At 45.2% G+C, this 20,018-nt stretch overlaps 1 long non-coding RNA gene across 1 annotated transcript in view; it reads left to right on the forward strand.

Annotated features, from left to right (window-relative positions):
• The window catches only part of LOC119933992, a 49,667-nt gene that overhangs the window by 7,432 nt on the left and 22,217 nt on the right, over positions 1–20,018 (forward strand). The window contains exon 2 of the long non-coding RNA XR_005452829.1: positions 16,445–16,614. This is a non-coding gene — a long non-coding RNA (uncharacterized LOC119933992). The remainder of the gene's footprint in view (positions 1–16,444; positions 16,615–20,018) is intronic.

Consider the following 20,018-nt stretch of genomic DNA (forward strand, 5'->3'; position numbering starts at 1 on the left):
TGGAAAGGCCTCCTGGAAGAGATGAGCTCTCAGTAGGGCTTTGAAGGGAGGAAGAGAGCCAGCTTGGTGGATGTGTGGAGGGAGGGTATTCCAGGCCAGGGGAATGATGTGGGCCGGGGGTCGACGGCAGTTTAGGTTTCTACTGATCCAGCAGCAATTTCTGGGTTTATCAGCTTCTCAGACCCCCAGTTCCCTCTTCTAAGCAGCTCTGGAAACTTCTGTTCAATATTGACAATTTCCCCGGTTATCGTCCCTCTAATTTGGTTCATCTTGGTGATGGTCTGTGTCTTTTCAAGTTGATACTGTCTTCCCCTTCCTGAATCCATTCAGGTGTTCCTTTTAAGAGGAAGATATCTAGATTTCTGCTCTTTTTCCCAGATGAATTGCACCCAGCCAGAAGCAGATCTCAATACTCTCCTGGAATGGGACATTCTTGTGGCCAAGGAAACTTAGATTCTTGGAGGGCAGGGATGGAGGACCTTGTCCTCCTCACAGAGTTAACCCATCCCTCATTTCTGGCCTGTGATTTCCTTGAGGGGAAAAAGAAGGGCAGTGGCGGCCACACAGACTGAACCAGGAGGCTCACTCGACAACCAGAAGTATCAGCAACCGTGGGTCTCGGCACCCAGCAAGGGTGAGGATGGCTGCCTGAGAGCGGACGGGGTGCTCATAAGTCTTATCTGCTTCTCATCTCCCTCCCTACCTCTCGGTGCCCCTGGGAACCTCTAAACCTGTGTCCAACAGGATTATCGTGTATCTATCCCAGGACTGAGTACAGTGCTAGCACATAGGAAGTGCTTAATGAATACTATTTTTAAAAAATCAGAGGTAAAGAAATGCGTGGAGATAGAAAAGAAAAACACCTTGTGTGTGCTTTTGGTATCAGGGCAGGGTTCATTTTATAGATTCTACTTTGGGGAAGCAGAAAAAGCACCTTGGCATGAATTGATGTTGAAGAATCTCATCCGAAAGGAATTAAGCCCTGTGGAATTTTTTTGTTGGATTTCATGGATGTGCAACGTATTTCTATGTTTTCCCTGTGGGTCCTGAGACAATACTGCCGCAGTTACTCAAAGGACACTGAAGTACAAAGGATATCATGTCCCACTGAGGCATTTTCGGTCACGCTGCCTTTATCACCCAATCCCAAATTCTTCGGGAGGGCTGAATGCTCCAGAGGTCATCCATTCCAGCCTCCTGGCTGAAGCCAGAGCGGTTCTGAAACCTCAGTGAATGGAAGGAGCCTTGCTCAGAGAGCTCTAAGGAAGAAGACCCCTCCAACTCCCCCAGTTCCCAATTCAGCATCCCACCCCCATCACCCTCTCTGATCCAGGGCTTCCTGGAAATTAAATGGGCTCGAGGGGTGTTCATGGATGCTCACCCTTTTCTCATCCCCAGACTCAGTGGGTTTTGAATTTCAAGCCTCTTGGCCCTGGGTCAGAGTTCTTTCTCTATAGCCTCCTAAAATGTCTGTCACAGGTGATGTGTTTTGAGAACACCCAGAAAGAATCTTTTTCATTCTACATCAGTGGCTTGTGAGAGGCAAAATCCTGGAATTACCTGGGTCATAAATGTAGTTGGCTCAGGGGGATACTATACTCCCTTGCAACAAAGTTAGTGTGAGATTGGCAGGGTTCACATCCTGTATACCCTGAAAAAGCATTTCTGTTCGGCACCCAAATGCTTCTGGCACTGCCCAGCAGACAGATGCCACTTGGCCTTACATTATCTGGATAACTTCCCAGTGAAAACCCAGTCTGCAGAGAAAGAAGTCTGCAAGTTCAGAGCTCCAGCCCAGAGCACAGGGGCTGCTTGCCCTCCCTGAAGCTGGAGCCCGTGCCTGCCTCAGCAGCTGTAGCTCACTTGGATGATTAGGGCTCATTGGGCTCAGCTGTCTGGGAGCAGAAGCAGAGAAGAAGCCTGGCAACAGGAGCTCTCAAGTCTGGGGAGGGATGAGAGCGCTGAAATGGAGAAGGAGAGGTGATTGCAATAGGAATGGAGGTACGGGAAGAGCTGGATGGGTCTGGAGATTGGGGGTGGGGGGTATAGTCTGCAGGGCTGTGGATTTTCTCTAGGCCTCACCTATCTGACATCACAGATCTAGTCACCTGGACAGGGGCTGTAGAGAGAGGCATATGTGGGTGGCTGCTCTCAATGGTGCCAGAAGAGTCAAACAAGAAACTCTAGGATTCAAAGATGTTCCTCCATATTAATGGTATTTAAGTGCTTGCTCTGTGCCAGGCACTGTACTAAGTGCTGGAGTAGATACAAGCTAATCAGGTTGGATGCAGTCCAAATCCCATGTGGGACGCACTGTCTTTAATCCCCATTTTATAGATTAGGTAACTGAGGCACAGAGAAATGAAGTGACTTGCCCAAGGTCACACAGCGGGCAAGTGGCAGAGGTGGAATTAGAACCCAAGTCCTCTTACTCCCAGGCCTGTGCTCTTTCTATTAGGTCGTGCTGCTTCCTGGTTTTCGCTTGCTCTTTAAGGAAAAATGCTTCCTGCAGCATAGTGAATCCCTAGGTACCCCTTAGTCTCACTTAACTTCAGGTGAAGGGTTTGTGCCTTGGTGGGGAGAGAAAGAGAGGGGCCTTGGTTGCCTCAGCAGTGGGAACTGTGGCCATAGTAATAATCATCATCATAATTGGGGTATTTTTTAAGAACTGGAGTATAAACATTTATTACTCTCATTTTATTTGTACATATTCTATTTTATTTTGTTAATTTGTTGTCTGTCTCCCCCTTCTAGACTGTGAGCCCCCTGTTGGGTAGGGACCGTCTCTATATGTTGCCAACTTGTACTTCCCAAGAGCTTAGTACAGTGCTCTGCACACAGTAAGCGTTCAATAAATATGATTGAATGAATGAATATACAAGATAATAATAATGATGATGGTATTTAAGTGCTTACTATGTACTAAGCACTGTTCTAAGCACTGGGGGGGGGGGGCTATAGGGTAATCAGGTTTTCCCACATGGGGCTAACAGTCTTAATCCCCATTTTACAGATGCGGTAACTGAGGCCCAGAGAAGTTAAGTGGCTTGCCCAAAGTCACACAGCAGACACGTGGCGGAGCTGTGATTAGAACCCATGTCCTCCGACTCTTAAGCCCGTGCTCTTCCCTCTGAACCGTGCTGCTTCTTGATAATCAAGTTAGACACATTCCAAGAGGGAAATAGAGCAGTAAAAAAATCCCCACTTTAAGGATAAGGAAACTGAGGTCCAGAGAAGTTGTGATTTTTCCCAAGATCACAAAGCATACAAGTGATAGAGCTAGGTTTATACCCAGGTCCCCTAGCTACCAGGCCTGTGCTCTTTAATAATAATAATAATAATAATAATAAATATTATAATTATGGCACTTGTAAAGCACTTACTACCTGCCAAGGACTCTTTGATTAACTGATATGAGTTAATCAGGTTGGACACAGTCCCCGTCCCTCATGGGGCTCACACTCTTATCCCCATTTTGTAGTTGAGGGAACTAAGGCACAGAGAAGTTTAAAGACTTGTCCAAGGTCACACAGCAGATATGGAGGAGCAGAATTAGAACCCAGGTCCAGTCAGAAGACTTCCAGGCCAATGTTCTATCCACTAAGCCAGGCTGCTGTTTTTTCACTAGACCACCCTCTCCTTCACTCATAGCATGGAAATCTTGGGGCCAGGGCATCTCAAGTTATAATGGGGCAATTCTAAGTTCTCCAAGCAAGTAACTAAACCTGCACTCTGAGAAGGGAATCCCGGAATGGAACTAATGGAGGTGAAAACAAAGTTTGATAGCAGGACAGGAGATGAAAGGCATCCCATAGTCCACTGAAGGCTTTGAATTGCACAGGAAGAGTTTAATGAAAATCCTGAGAGGGTGACGACAGTTGTTAGCAACCACAAGAGCGATTGTTATTACCTAGCCCCTGCTTGAATTTCTCACACGGGAGACCATTTCAACTTCTAGAAGAAATCTCTTAAGGATGAATGCGTTAACGTGAGCCTTGAACATTCCTGAAGACGATAACGTTTACCTCTGCCCTCTGAGAGGAAGCATCATTATCTTCCTCTTTGCTTTTCTCATCTGAAGCCCCTTGGCCGGTCAGTGTTTATTAACCTGTATCATTTAGGAACGTTTCGAAAAGCTCCTTTGGCATTTCTGGCAAACGGTCTTGGACAGGAACACAGCAAGCCGCAGCACAGATTGCTCCACACACCGTTCTCATACGGTGCTATTTATTCTCGTGGAAATCATCCGGCTGTTTGCAGACACTCTTTACGTATTGCTGTGGTTTATGTCTTTGGTCTTAAGTGACCTTTCTTCACTTTTTTTTTTTTTAACAAAATAATAATAAAAGAAAATTTCTGGCTGGAGAGAAAAGTGGGTGTGTTTCAAAGGCTTCAGGGTGTCAGGCTGTTGCTTGTTAAAACACCTACCAAGAATTTAAGCTCTCATGTCCGATGTGGTATTTCAATAGAGATTCCAGGGAGGGAATCATTTTCTCCTGCAGGATCCTTCCCGGTTGGCTGAGAAGCCTTGCAGGCTTTTGCGGATGGCCGCCTCAGAAAAACCTCTTTGGTTTGTGTATATGCTATTCCTGTGTTTCTGTTAAGACCTTGAAATTGAATGGTTAACCTTGTAGCCTCAGGCATGCAGACACTGAAACCTCCACTTATCTGAGTCCGACTTTATGTAGGGAAGAAGAGGCTTCAGCTCAGAGGGATGGAGAAACCAGGTTCTCTACGGAGAGTCTTAGCCCAGCCCGGAGAGGAAATCTTTTATTCATTTGGCAACTAGGGGCGGGAAGATGATTGCATGTACTGTATTTACTGTAATCTAGAAAGTGCAGCAATGAGCGTTATTGCAATAATTGAATTGCAGATTTTCTCCTTGCAACGTTGTGCACTTCAGTCAGTGGTGTAATGAGAAGCAGCACGGCCTTGTGGAAAGAGCATAGGTTTGGGAGTCAGAGAACGTGACGCTTGACTGCTGTGTGAACTTGGGCAACTCACTTAACTTCTCTGTGCCTCTGTTACCGAGATTGTGAGCCCTAGGTAGGACAGGGACTGTGTCCAATCTGATTATCTGTGTCTATCCCAGTGCTTAGTACAGTGCTTGGTACATAGTAAGTGTTTAACAAATACCATTTTAAAAAAATGTAGACAACAGCAACACAACCAAGTTAGTTTCAAGAGGAAAATGATGAGACTATTCAATGATATCAAAAGGCTTCAAATCCTCCATATTCATTCAGGTTTAGGATTACTGGGGTACTGTGTATAACCTGATTATCTTGTATCTACCCCGCTAGTGATCAATCATTCAATTTGTATTCATTGGGCACTTACCGTGTGCAGGACACTGTACTGAGCACTTGAGAGTAAAATATAACCGCGTTGGTAGTCACGTTCCTTGTCCACAACTTGTCTGCTGTGTGACCGTAGTCGTGTTCCCTGTCCGCAACTTGTCTGCTGTGTGACTTTGGGACTAAGTTCCCAAGTGCTTAGTACAGCGTTCTGCACACAGTAAGCACTCAATAAATATGACTGATGTAATGTTGAAACATCCTCATTCTGGAGAGATCCAATCTGAGGCCTTTCCCTCCCAGAGATAAGGGTTCTGTTGGGCCAGGTAATAAGAGCCAAGAATAATAACAATAATGATATATTTAAGTGCTTACTCTATGTTCTGGAGAGATCCAATCTGAGGCCTTTCCCTCCCAGAGATAAGGGTTCTGTTGGGCCAGATAATAAGGTAAGAGCCAAGAATAATAACAATAATGATATATTTAAGTGCTTACTCTGTGCTAGGCACTGTACTAAGCGCAGCGGTGGATTCAAGGAAATTGAATGGAACACAGTCCCTGTCCCACATGGGGATTAGTCTCAATCCCCATTTTGCAGTCGAGGTAACGGAGGCACAGAGAAATAAAGCACCTTGCCCAAGGTCACACAGCAGACAAGTGGTGGGGCCAGGATCAGAAGCAATGACCCTCTAAGTTCCTAGCCCGGGTTCTATCCTAGAGAAGCAGCGTGGCTCAGTGGAAAGAGCACAGGCTTTGGAGTCAGAGGTCATGGGTTCAAATTCCGGCTCCACCAATTATCAGCTGTGTGACTTTGGGCAACTCACTTACCTCATCTGTAAAGTGGGGATTAAGACTGTCAGCCACACATGGGACAACCTGATCACCTTGTAACCTCCCCAGCGCTTAGAACAGTGCTTTGCACATAGTAAGCACTTAATAAATGCCATCATTATTATTATTATTCACTAACCCACGTTGCTTCTCAAAAAACCACCATGTTACTCACAGCACTTCCAGGGTGCTTCAGCCAAAGGTCAGGGTGTTGAGCATTGCTGCGATTTAAACTGGAAAACCAAACCCCAGACCAAAACTGTGCTGGATGCTCCCTTCGTTCCCTGCGTATCTTCCTTTCCTCTCATCACCGGTGCTTTCTCTAAGAAGCCGTTGCCCTGCCGTCTACTCCTGGAGAAGATGGGCCTCTTCCAGGCTGTATCTCTCTCACGCTTTCACTCTGACAAGACTTCCTCGCTGACCTTCCGTCACAGATCCCTCAGAACACCCTGGCTTCGGCAAAACTAGCAAATTCCATTTAGCCTCTGACTCCTCCCAATTTTCCAGCTCAGCTTTACCCTTGCCCTCCTGCAAGGTGCTTGAATCAGTTGAGTTTTAGATTTCAGCTCTGACAGGGTGCCGGGGAACGGTAGTGACAATTGAACAGACACCTCCCAGCCTACGGCACGACCTCGCAACCCATTGTCTGGAGGGATAATAATAATAATAATAATGGCATTTGTTAAGCGCTTACTATGTGCAAAGCACTGTTCTAAGCGCTGGGGGGGATACAAGGTGATCGGGTTGTCCCACGTGGGGCTCACAGTCAATCCCCATTTTACAGATGAGGTAACTGAGGCCCAGAGAAGTCAAGGTCGCACAGCAGACATGTGGCAGAGCCGGGATTCGAACCCATGACCTCTGACTCCAAAGCCCAGGCTCTTTCCACTGAGCCACGTGGATGTCCATCACTCCCTTGAATAGATCGAGTGGAACTAACATCCGGTAGAATGTATTGAGTGCCTAAATCATAACTGTTGAGGTCGCATAACTTAGTGGATTGAGCATGGGCTTGGGACTCAGAAGGACCTGGGTTCTAATTCCGGCTCCACCACTTGTCTGCTGTGTGACCTTGGGCAAGTCACTAACTTCTCTGTGCCTCAGTTCCCTCGTCGGTAAAATGAGGTTTAAGACTGTGAGCCCCATGTGGGACAGGGATCGTTTCCAACCTGATTAGATTGCATCTACCCCCAGCACTTAAAACAGTGCTTGACACACAGTAAGTGCTTAACAAATGCCATAATAATAATGATAATAATGGTATTTGTTAAGCACTTACTATGTGCAAAGCACCGTTCGAAGCGCTGGGGAGGTTGCAAGGTGATCAGGTTGTCCCAAGGGGGCTCACAGTTTTAATCCCCATTTTACAGATGAGGTAACTGAGGCACAGAGAAGTTAAGCTGACGGTTGGCGGAACCAGGATTTGAACCCATGACCTCTAACTCCAAAGCCCGTGCTTTTTCCACTGAGCCATGCTGCATCATTGTTATTCCTCTAGACTGCAAGCCAGTTTTGGGCAGGGAATGCGTCTGTTTATTGTTGTCTTGTACTTTCCCAGGCACTTAGTACAGTGCTCTACACACAGGTAACATTCAATAAATATGATTGAATGAATAATAATAATAATCATGGCACTCATTAAGCACTTACTATATGCCAAGCACTGTATTAAGTGCTGGGATGAATGTTGGAGGTATTGAATCCTCATTTTACGGGTGAGGAAACTGAGATACAAAGAAGTTAGGCAACTTTCCCAAGGTCACACAGCAGGCAAGTGGCAGAGTAAGGAGGTAGAAACTAGACTCAGGTTCTTTCCACTAGGGCAAACTGCTTCTCAAAGAAAGTGCTTAGAGCACTGTACAAGTGCTTGGGAAAGTTGAGTCGGGGTGAAAGACATGGTCCCTGTCCTAAAGGAGATTACAGTCTATTGGAGAAGACGGAGACGAAAAAAAATTAGATAGAATCATTTAATGGGATTGAAATGCTTGCTGTGTGCAGAACACTTTTCTAAGCACTTGGGAAACTGCAGTAGAGCAGTTGGTATACACAATCCCTCCCCTCAAGGAGCTTACAGCCTAGTGGAAGAAGGAAGAAAGGGAGAGAAATATGGATAGGTGAATAAGTGAGTGCTTAAATAGAATATGGAAATGGCTCTTATCCCCAGATGCCATGGGTTCGCCTGGGGTTGGGGAGGGGATTTTGAGGGGTCTGGAAGTCTTTGGAATAGGAAAGCTGGGCTAATTCTCAGGCCCATTCTTGTTCAATCATATTTATTGAGCGCTTACTGTGTGCAGAGCACTGTACTAAGCGCTTGGGAAGTCCAAGTTGGCCACATATAGAGATGGTCCCTACCCAACAGCGGGCTCAAAGTCTAGAAGGGGGAGACAGAGAACGAAACTAAACATACTAATAAAATAAATAGAATAAATATGTACAAGTAAAATGGAGTAATAAACATGTACAAACTTATATACAGGTGCTGTGGGGAGGGGAAGGAGGTAAGGCGGGGGGGATGGGGAGGGGGAGGAGGGGAGACTATCCCAATCAATCAATCGTATTTATTGAGCGCTTACTATGTGCAGAGCACTGTACTAAGCGCTTGGGAAGTACAAGTTGGCAACATATAGAGACAGTCCCTACCCAACAGTGGGCTCACAGTCTAAAAAGTGGGCTCACAGTCTAGTCTCCCAAGAGACTAAAACTGTGTGAACTCCCCTACAGGGCCCAGGCCCCACCTGGACCCCAACCCACAGAAACTGGCCTAGTGGAAAGAGCCCAGAACTGGGAGTCAGAGGACCTGAGTTCAAATACTTATCAGCTGTGTGACCTTGGGCAAGTCACTTAACTTCTTCACATCTCAGCTACCTCATCTGTAAATTTATGATCAAGTCCTCCTCCCTCTGATTTAGACTGTGAGCCTTATGAGGAACAGGGACTGTGCCCAACCTTATGATCGTGTAGCTACCCCAGTAGGTGCTTAACAAATAAAATAAAATTAAAAAATTATCTTGGAGATCCTGCTGCCAGAAGCAAGACCCCTGACAACACTGCAAGTTGTGAACAGCTGACCCCCCGAGCAGTATGTTTGGTTTTGTTCTCTGTCTCCCCCTTTTAGACTGTGAGCCCACTGTTGGGTAGGGACTGTCTCTATATGTTGCCAACTTGTACTTCCCAAGCGCTTAGTACAGTGCTCTACACACAGTAAGCGCTCAATAAATATGATTGATTGATTGATTGGGGCCTGAGGAACTCCTCAGCCCGTCACAGGAGCAGATCGCTCCGGACCCTGCTTGCCCTTAAACACTGATAACGGATTTACCCCAACTACTTTGTTGGGGTAAAAATCAATCAATTGTGTTTATTGAGCACTTACTGTATAAAGAGCACTATATTAAGTGCTTATGGGAGTACAATGCAACAGGATTGGGAAGACATGTTCTTTGCCATCCAGGAGTTTACAGGCTACAGTGGGGAGGCAGAAATTAAAATAAATTATAACTATTTTCAGAAGTACTGAGGGTGGGGTGAACCTCCTTCCCCTCCCCACAGCACCTGTATATATGTTTGTACAGATTTATTACTCTATTTATTTTACTTGTACATATGTACTATTCTATTTATTCGTTTCAGCTTCATTTCTATTTATTCTGATGACACCTGTCCACATGTTTTTTTGTTGTTGTCTGTCTCCCCCTTCTAGACCGTGAACCCGCTGTTGGGTAGGGACCGTCTCTATATGTTGCCAACTTGTACTTCCCAAGCGCTTAGTACAGTGCTCTGCACACAGTAAGTGCTCAGTAAATACGATTGAATGAATGAATAAAGAGACCAGAACCAAGTACATAGACAGTGCAGAAGGGAGAGGAAGCACAGGCCTGAGAGTCAGAAGGACTTGGGTTCTAATCCCAGCTCCTCCACTTGTCTGCTGTGTGACTTTGGGCAACTCACTTCACTTCTCTGGGCCTCTGTTACCTCATCTGTAAAATGGTGATTAAGAGTGTGAGCCCCGTGTGGGACAGGGACTGTGTCCAACCTGATTAACTTGTATTTAACCGAGCACTTAAAACAGTGCTTGGCACAGAGCAGAAGTACCATAATTATTGAGAAGCAGCGTGGCTCAGTGGAAAAGAGCATGGGCTTTGGAGTCAGAGGTCATGGGTTCAAATCCAGGCTCCACCAATTGTCACCTGTGTTACTTTGGGCAAAGTCACTTAACTTCTCTGTGTCTGTTACCTCATCTGTAAAATGGGGATTAAGACTGTGAGCCCCACAACCTGATCACCTTGTAACTTCTCCAGCGCTTAGAAGAGTGCTTTGCACATAGGAAGCGCTTAATAAATGCCATCATTATTATTACTATTATTAGGGGAAATGAGGGTTTACTCAGGAAAGCTTACTTGGAGGAGATGTGATTTGAATAAAGCTTTAAAGGTGGAGAGAGTGGAAGTCTGGTGGATACGAAGGGGGAGGGAGTTCCAGACCAGAGGCAGGATGTAGGCAAGAGGTAAGTGGTGAGAAAGATGAAATCGAGGTACAGAGAGTAGGTTGGAATTAGGGGAGCAAAGTGTGAGGGCTGGGTTGTACTAAGAAATCAAAGAGGTAAGGTGTAAGAGGGTGTGAGGTGATTGAGAGCTTTAAAGCTGATGGTAAGGTATTTCTGCTTGAGGTGGATGGACAACCACTGGAGGTTCTTGAGTGGGGAAATGTGGACTGAATGGTTCATAGGAAACTGATCTGGGCAGCAGAGTAAACTTACAACAAAAATGGGGAGAGACAGGAGGCTGATGCAGTAATCAAGGTGGAATAGGGTCATTCCCTAGATTGATGAGGTAGCGGTTTGGAGAGGAAAGGCCAGATTTTAGTGATGTGAAAGTTGAGCTGACAGGGTTTGGTGACAGATTGAATATGGGCATTGAAGGAGAGAGATGAGTCAAGGATAACACCAAGGTTATGGGCTTGTGAGACAGGGAGAATGGTGGTGCTGTCTGCAGTAATGGGAAAGTCAGGGTGAAGACAAGGTTTGGGTGGGAAGATTAGAAGTTCTGTTTTGGATAGATTAAGTTGTAGGTGTCAGAGAGACATCCAAGTAGAGATGCCTTGAAGGTTGGAGGAAATACAAGACTGCGGAGAAGGAAAGAGATCAGGGCTGGAGATGAAGATTTGGGAATCATCCACATAGAGATGGTAGTTGAAGCATGGGAGTGAATGAGTTCTCCAAGAGAGTGAGTGTAGATAAATAGAAGACCCAGAACTGTGCCTTGAAGGACTCCTTCAGTTAGGGGGTGGGAGGCAGAGAAGAAGTCCCCAAAAGAGACTGAGTAGCCAGAAAGATAGGAGGAAAATCTGGGGACGATGGTGTCAGCGAAGCCAAGGTAGGAAAACGATTCCAGGAGAAGAGGGTGGTCGACAGTGTCGAAGGCAGCTGAGTGGTTGGGGAGGATTAGGGCGGAGTAGAGGCTGTTGAATTTGGCAAGAAGGAGGTCATTGGTGACCCTTTGAGGAAAGTATCTGTGGAGTGAAGGAGATGGAAGCCAGATTAGTGGGTATCAAGGAGAGAATTGGAGGAGAGGTCATGGGGACAGCAGGTGTAAACAACTCACTTAAGGAGTTTGGAGAGGGATGGTAGGAAGGAAATGGGTGATAACTGGAGGGAGCTGTGGTATCCAGGGAGGGTTGTTTTGGGATAGGGGATTCACGAGCATATTTGAAAGCAGTAGGGAAAAAAAACCCTAGGAAAACCGTTGAAGATGGCAGTTAGGGAAGAAGGAAGGGGGAGGTTCTTTGATAAGGTATGAAGGTATGTAATCAGTTGCACAGATGGAGGGGTTGGATTTTGAGAGGAGGCAGGAGTTCTCTCCTTGAAACACTGCTGGGAAAGATTGGGCAAGTTAAAGAAGGGACAGGAGGAGGGAGGAACTGGTGAGGAACAAAGATGATTTTACAGGGATCACACTTAAGCTAAGCATCATATCAAGTGCTTAACCAGTACCACTGCGGGGGGGAGGGGAGGGAAAGCAATAGTGTCTCTCCACTCTTCTCCCACACCCCAATCCTTATCCTACTCCCAGGCTCATGAAATCCAGCATAGGGTATCCCTAGAAAATCGAACATGCTCCCTCCTCTTTTACAGGAGGCTGAAAAGGATTGGCAATTCTTCCGCCTATGATGGCCTAACTTTGAGCTCTGCCATTTGCACAGGCCACGGTCCTTAGGTTCATGCTCCCCAAGTGTCAGGCAGGCAGGCCACTGCCTTGGGGAACTTACTGATTGTCGCTCTGATCAGTGCCCGGGAGAGCTAATGTTTCCGTCTTCAGCAGCTCAGTCAGCGGACGCGAGGACAATTTGGCCAGCGTGGCTGCTGCCTGCAAACAAAAGGGCGGTTTATTGAGTTGGGCTTAAAGCACCCAGTTGGTGCAGATGATCCCTGGAAATGGTCATTTTGAATCCTTAATTGTCTTTTATCCATTTCCAATTACTGTCCAGAGCTCGTAATGCCGAGAGCTTCGTGTGCGCAGACGGCTTCATTCCTCCTTTAAAATAACATGTATTTGTCCTTGGATTGCTCACCGGCTGGGTGATGGTTTTAGGGACTGAGTGGTCCTCTGACTTCCTGTTCTTTTTCCCACTATTTCCTTCACAGCACAAACGTTAATCCGAACAAAGAATCCTCTCCTTGCTTCCTTCTTCTCCTCCTCCTCCCCTCTTCTAGAATCCTTTGATTTTAACTGGTGTGTTAGCAGCCCAGTAAGATACAAATACCTTGTATTAATAATAATAAGATAATAATTGTGGTATGTAAGCACTTACTACATGTCATGCACTGTCCTAGGCATGGGGTAGATACAAAATAATCAGGTTCCATATGGGGCTCACAGTCTAGGAGGGAGAACAGATATTAAATCCCCATTTTTTTAAATGAGAGAACTGAGACACAGAAGTTAAGTGGTTTGCCCTAGGACACACAGCAAGTAAGTGGAGGAGCTGAGGTCTCTGAGTTCTAGGCCTGTGCTCTTTCCACTAGGCCACCCTGCTTCTTAAAGCCAAAGTGTTTGAAAGCAACTTTTGTGTAGTCGAGAGGAGTGTGCCCTAATGGAAAGATGGGGCTAGAAGTCAGGAGACCTGAATTCTTTTTCCACCTCTGCCACAGGCCTGGTGGGACTGAGTCAGTCAGGTAACCTCTGTGTGCCTCAGTTTCCATATCTGTTGAGTGGTGACAAGATACCTGCTCTTCCTCCCTCTTAGACTGTGAGCCCCCTGTGGAGTTCAGGGGCTACATTCCATCTCATTGCCTTATACCTTTCCCAGTGCTTAGCACCTATAGAGTGCTTAATAAATCCATTAGCTCTGAACCATAAGGACACTCCACCTAACCGTGGAGGGAAACTGAGACTTTGAGACTGGTCTCAAAGTAACTGTCCCCAGGCTGCCTGAGTCCCAGGACTCTCTGCCATAATGTGAGCCATTTGACCTCTTTTTGGGGCCAAAGAGCTTCCCTTCAAGGAAGCAAGACTGTAGACTATAAGCTCCTTGTGGACAGGGATCGTGTCCTACCAACTCTATTGTAATGAACTCTCCCAGTGCTTAGTGTAGGGCTCTGTACACCGTAAGTGCTTGATAAATACTATTTTTAAAGGATTGAACGGAGGCTCCTATCTGCTAGGCGGCTCTGAACCTTTACCATTTCCCCCAGCTTGTGCTGTTTTACAGCTCCTTTTGAGAGCCGTGTTGGCTCCTTCAGAGCCCGAGTTATCAATGAAAATCATTTCTATTTAATAACCTCTAACAGCACTCTATAAATACTTGAAAAAATATGGAAAAGTGTTTACAGTAGCTGCATCTCATAAGGGAGATTTACAGGACTATTAAAAATGATTAGACTTCTTCAGCGACAAAGCTGGCACACTGCGTTGCTCTTCTCAACATCCTCACTGAGCTCTGCAAGATGTTTTTCACGATTTCAAAATACCGTATTTCTTCCGCCATTAAATTTTATCCTTTGTGGCGTTGTTTTAAAGCAGCAATTTCCCCAACTCTTCTGATCTTATAATTCAACTGCAAAATATGTTTCTCTGGAAACCCTCTTCGAGCACATACGGCAGAGGGGCAGGACTGCAGGGACCATGGTGAGTGAGTGTTGGAAAGCGCTCTGGAGAATTCAAGTATTCGAGTAATATAAATGTGCGTGTCAGAGAAGGAAATGTGTGGGGTTGGCATTGATTTCAGCTTTGGCGGCTGATAGGGAACATTTTGATTAGCATCACAGATCCAATTCACTGGAGGCTGGTCAGCCTTCTAAAGTGAGACGGGGAAAGCGGGCGGGAGAGACGAAGCCGGGGATGGTACCCACTAGATTGGATTGGTTTCCCTGTGTGTTTGGCTGCTGGCACAAGACCAAGTGGCACAATGCTGTCCCTTGGGTGATGGATTGGCAGAAAAGAACAGATGGAGGAATCCATTTCTGTTTTCACAATTGACCCCAGTTTCACCATTCTCAAAGCTATATGAATCGAATCGGTAGCTTTGGTTGCTCTCTTGGATGGCAGCAGTGGTCCGGCCCATTCTCGAGGAAGTTTGGCACACCTCAAGGTTGAGGGACACGGTGAAAGGTCCTTGGGAACATCAGGGTTTTGTCCATCAAGGGGCTTACCTTCTAAGCCCTGGAATCCTTGGTTCCTAGGATGAACAGTTCACATCAGTATGTCACTCCCATTCTCAGTAGCCTGTTGTGCTAGTGATTTCTTTTCACATCAATTGCCTGACTGTAGGCATCATCTAGTCCACTCTCTTCAGCAGAAAGGCACTGAAACTTTTCCAGATGGCTGTCAGTCTTGACCTGAAGGATATTCATGAAGACAGATTCTGGAGCTCCCTTCATTCCCCAGGGCAGTGTCAAAAATTATTTTATAAAGAGAAAGTAAAATCAAGTTTCGGGTAATACAGCAAGCTGGGAATCAATTGCTGAGGATAGACCTGCAGGGAGCCCTGCCATCATGAAGACTATGACTCCCTCTGAATTGATCAATCGTATTTATTGAGCATTTACTACAGGCAGAGCACTGTACTAAGTGCTTGGGAGAGTACAGTGTAAAACAGAGTTAGCAGCCACGTTCCCTGCCCATAGAAAAGGCTTTGCATTGACAAAGAGCTAAGGAGGTAAAGGAGAAAACAGCACCTGGTGCTTCAGATTTTAAGAACAACAGCACAACAAGAGATAAATTTTTTTGTGTGCCCGAGACTGTCATTCCCACTTTTGATTTTCAGCCACACATGCGGTTGTAGCTAAGGAATCAGGTGTCGTCTTCAAATGCAAAGGACAGATGTGTATATGTAGTCTAACATCTTTCCAATCAAGGGTCCTTTCCTTTGTACAAATTTATGAAGCACATTTCCTCTTTTATCGTGTTTTCTGGAGTTGAATATCACCTGATGCCCATCCACTGTAAAGGAACTGTTTCTGTTCTTGGGAAACAGAGTCTTTTCCTGTCTTTCTCTTCTTCAGCATAAAGAATTCTTCTCATCTCAGTATTATTTTCCAGATCAATCAGTGGTAGTTATTGAATGATTACTGTGTGTCACGTGCTAGGGAGAGTACAATACAACAGAGTAGGTAGACATGTTTTCTGCCCACAAGGAGCTGATTAAAATTGATGTAGTCTGGGTCTTCTCTGTCCCTTAAAATGTGTAGTTGAGTGCTGTGTGCTTTTCAAAATATTTGAGACACATATGGTTCCAGTTAAATTGGCCAGGTGTGGGGATGTATGGGCCTGTGTTGGCTTGAGCCACTGATGGGGAAGAATCTAAGTGAAATGGCAGAGCACAGGGCTTGGGTTGTGAGATGGCTAACTGACAGGATCTCATTTCTGACCCGACAGGCGGCAACTTTGGACATTCATACACTTACCTATTTTTGCCTGTGTTCCATCCCTTGGTTTCTGAAATGATGATTTTAACGTTTGTGTGAGCTCGTTGTGAGCAGGGAACGTGTACAATGTCTGTTGTACTGTACTCGGGTGCTTAGTATAGTGCTCTGTGGACAGTAAGCGCTCAATAGGTACCACTGATGATGATGACGGGAAGTGGGGGTCGGAGGGACATAGACAATTGTTGCCATCATTAGAGCCAGTTTTTCCTCTTTAACCCTTGTAAAGCTAGTTCGGTGTATGTGTGTGTGTGTGTGTGTGTGTGTGTGTGTTTTTACACTCAATATGCAGTCATTCCTCTTAACCAAAGAAACTGGTTGGTTTGGGATACAACAAGGCAAGTAAAACCTGCTCAGCTACATCTTTAGTCCATGTCCATTTTTTCCTAATTAACAGAGAGCTGACAATCAAGATGATTGCAATTCTGGGAGAGAATACAGTGCGGGATGCCAGAAAAATCCTTTCAAGAAGAGGCACCATGTGATTTTTGGAGGTTTCTGGGAAGACACAGTTAGCAGCACCTGCAAAACCCTGGGAGAATCAGACCCACGGAGTCCTAATGCCTGGTAAGCATAGGTTATAGAGATGGCAATTAGAGTCAAAGTATGTTAATGAATTAAATGGCAAGCTGGTACAGTAGCATTGATCATAATTTACATGAAATAATCAGTCAGAGAAAATCTCAATGGCAAATCAAGATGAGGAAAATGGTTTATTTAGGGTAATCCTAGTTAAACCAGATAAATTTTTCAACGCATCCCAACGGTCCCTTTTACGGTAAGTGGGGAATGTGATTGGCATAGATGAGTCTTCATTCATTCATTCATTCAATCATCCTGGTTGAATCCATTCACCAAGATGGTTAGTGGAATCCCCTGATTGCAGGGAAGTGGTTTCAAGAGCCCCCTGAGACTTTCATCTCCGTGATGTGTGGTTTTGGCTGGCAAGTCCAATCCTCTGAGACTATTTAGCAAAGGCAGCAAATCATCACTGCCCATTGCAAGTAATTAAAATTCCACACTGCCTTCTTCAGTATCTTCCACTGCTGAAGGCTAGAGTGGGAGGAAAGTTGCAGAGAGCACTTCTGCCCGACAATGATGAAGGAATGTGAGAATGTTAATGAAGGGGGAGAAGTGAGGAGCTGTGGCAGAGAATTTAGAAAACCCACACATCCCCAAATGGCTGGAGAAAGAAAGCTCCCCAAAGGGATTTTCAGCATGGGATAGGAATGAGCCAAAATAGGACAAATCTTATTTCTCTGCTCCGAAACGGGTTCTGTTCTATTCAAATTCATTGGAATGAAGCAGGAAAACCACATCTGTACTTTAAAATGAGAGCAGATCTCTCACCTATGTCACCCTCTGTCTCTCTCTCCTCCCACCTCCACTCGAGGGGAAATTTGAGGGCAAGGACTAATCTGAGAGGACCCATTTTTTAAAAATGGATGCAGTTGGATTGTGGGGGAAATCTGAGTGTTGAGTTATGCAGTAGCCTCGCATGATGACATGAACTTGGAGAGAAAGGGAGTCTTGTCCTCCCTGATAGGAGTACAATGAATTGATCTCTTCAGTCATATTGTTTTGAGAGGCTTTTTTCATGATGCATGATTTTTGTCCCCATGATCCTTTGGGTAAGCAAAGATATGGCCAGTCAGAGGGCAATGGGCGCTTAACTCCACCTGTGGTAGCAATTTTCTCCTTGCTCTCTTTGGCTGAATTGTGGTTTTTTAGCTGCTTCAAGGTACTAAATGGCCTCCACACCTACAGGCCAGACTTCAGCGTGAGTGAAGCAACAACTCTGACTGGAACTCATATCAAAAAATAGTGAGCCAGAAGAATGGTGGTATGAGGAAGGGGAAATGAAGATGGTGTTCAGTACCCACTAGGTTTCATTACATTTATGAGCCTCAATTCCTTCCTCTTGATGATGATGATGATGATAATAGCATAGCCCTAAAGAGTTATGAGGAAAGGGAAGTTCAGCAAGTTTATTACAGGTGAGAAGCTAGTAAAAAGTCTGCAAGCTCACCCTGGATTATTTTAAACATCTTCTGCTGTTATTACCATTTGAGTTTCTTTGCTCAAGAATCACCATCAGATTTCTCCTTATCTCTGTCTATTTCAAAAGTGTTTAGCATCATAATCTAGCTTCGACAAGATATACCCTCAAGCACAAAACCACATAAAACAAATATGGAAAAATATTGAAAAGAACATTGAATAATATTGTTCTCTGCCTAAGATGCTCTGGAAAGCACTAGAGAGTCTGCTAGATATGGAAGTTAGTGGCTAGATACTCTTCATACCCACATATGGTGCAGGAAGAGGATATGAATTTTATTTCAGTAGGTTGGGAAAGAACTTGCATCTACCTGAGTGCCTAGCACAGTGCTTGGCACGAAAATCACCGATACTAATTATCACCTTCCTTACAGGGAGAATTGTGACGCTGGGGCCAAGATAAAGAGACTCAGTGGCATTTACTGAGCACCTATTTCTGCTAAACTCTTAAGTGTTGGGAGTGTGCAATGGAGATGAAAGCATGATTCTTGTCCTCATGGAGTTTACACTCTAGAGGCTAGACACTCATATCTTAGAAAATCGTCAAGGGAATCTCAGATAGTTCCTTTCAGTGAACTCCATCTCCTTGTCTCTGTGAGCCTGTAGACTTTATGGATTTGGTGCTAATTGCATATTTAACTGCCCTTATTTTTGAAGATAATGCTACTTCTTAGTGAGCTCTCCTCCAGGTGTGTGGATATGCCTGAAAAGGTCCATTCCACGTCACACGTTCCACATAAAGAGTGATGTTTGAGCTGATCCGTTTGCCATTTGTACTTCCCGGTCTATAAAATGTTTGTTCCTCCCTCCCGGCTAGCGAATGGCCCATTTTAGTTCACGCTCCAGCAGCTGTGTGTGCTTCCTGCTATTCTAGTTGGTTCTTTTATTTCCCACCCAGCAGAAATGTGGTGAGCATTGCCTTGGTACTGACAAACCGGCTTAAAGTGACAGTGAATATCATGCAGGACCTCATCTTCTTGTGAATTTGGCTATTTTGTTTAATAATGAAAAGCAAAGACATTTAAATGGAGCCAGATGAGCTCCAGAATGCCAGCATGGAAAGGCTGCCTCAGCTTTGCAACCTTTCCATTTCCGAAAGCTCTGAGGAATTGGTGAATGGATAAACACCCTTAATTACCTCTCCCCCAGCCAAATGTTATTAGCAGAAAACATGTTTTCCCTGTTTGGTGTTGTGAAGTTGGAGTCCAGGAAAGTGATGCAACCATCAGACATGAGCTTAGGAAGGAGAGGCAGATGAAATCTACTCAGTCTGCCTCTGGGAAGACCTTGTGAGGAATAATGCCCAAGGATTTAACTTAAAAACACCCTAGGTAAGGCCCTTTGTCATTGGTTCAAGTGTAATCCTACCAGAAAGCAGAGGGATGGACTAAATTGTCTCTGGAAAGTTATTCAGTGCAAGAATTCCAATTCTTGTTCTCAATTATTCGTGTTTTCTTTTAGTACTTAGTTTCGGGGTGGGTCTGACCCCATATATTGTGGCATTCAAAGGCAGTCAGTGGCCTAAGGGATAGAGTACAGGCCTGGGAGTTAGAAGGACCTGTATTCTAATCCTGGCTCTGCCACTTGTCTGCTCTGTGACCTTGGACATGTCACTTAATTTCTCTGTGCCTCAATTACCTCATCTGTCAAAGGGGCATTAAGACTGAGCCACATATGTGGTATGGACTCATTCTAACCTGATTAACTTTTATCGACCCCAGTGCATAGGAAAGTGTTTGGCACGTAGTACACACTGAAGAAATACCATTTTTTAAAAAAGCCAGTTTTTCAGACTATTTGGTACCTCCAGGCTCAGTGACCCTGGGACTTTTCATGTGCCAGACATCACACCACTTTGTTTGCCAGGTGGAGAGGCAAATAAGCATCTTGTACATTCCCCACTGCAAAGC

This window comes from Tachyglossus aculeatus, chromosome 11 (assembly GCF_015852505.1).
Source record: "Tachyglossus aculeatus isolate mTacAcu1 chromosome 11, mTacAcu1.pri, whole genome shotgun sequence".
Lineage (NCBI taxonomy): Eukaryota > Metazoa > Chordata > Mammalia > Monotremata > Tachyglossidae > Tachyglossus > Tachyglossus aculeatus.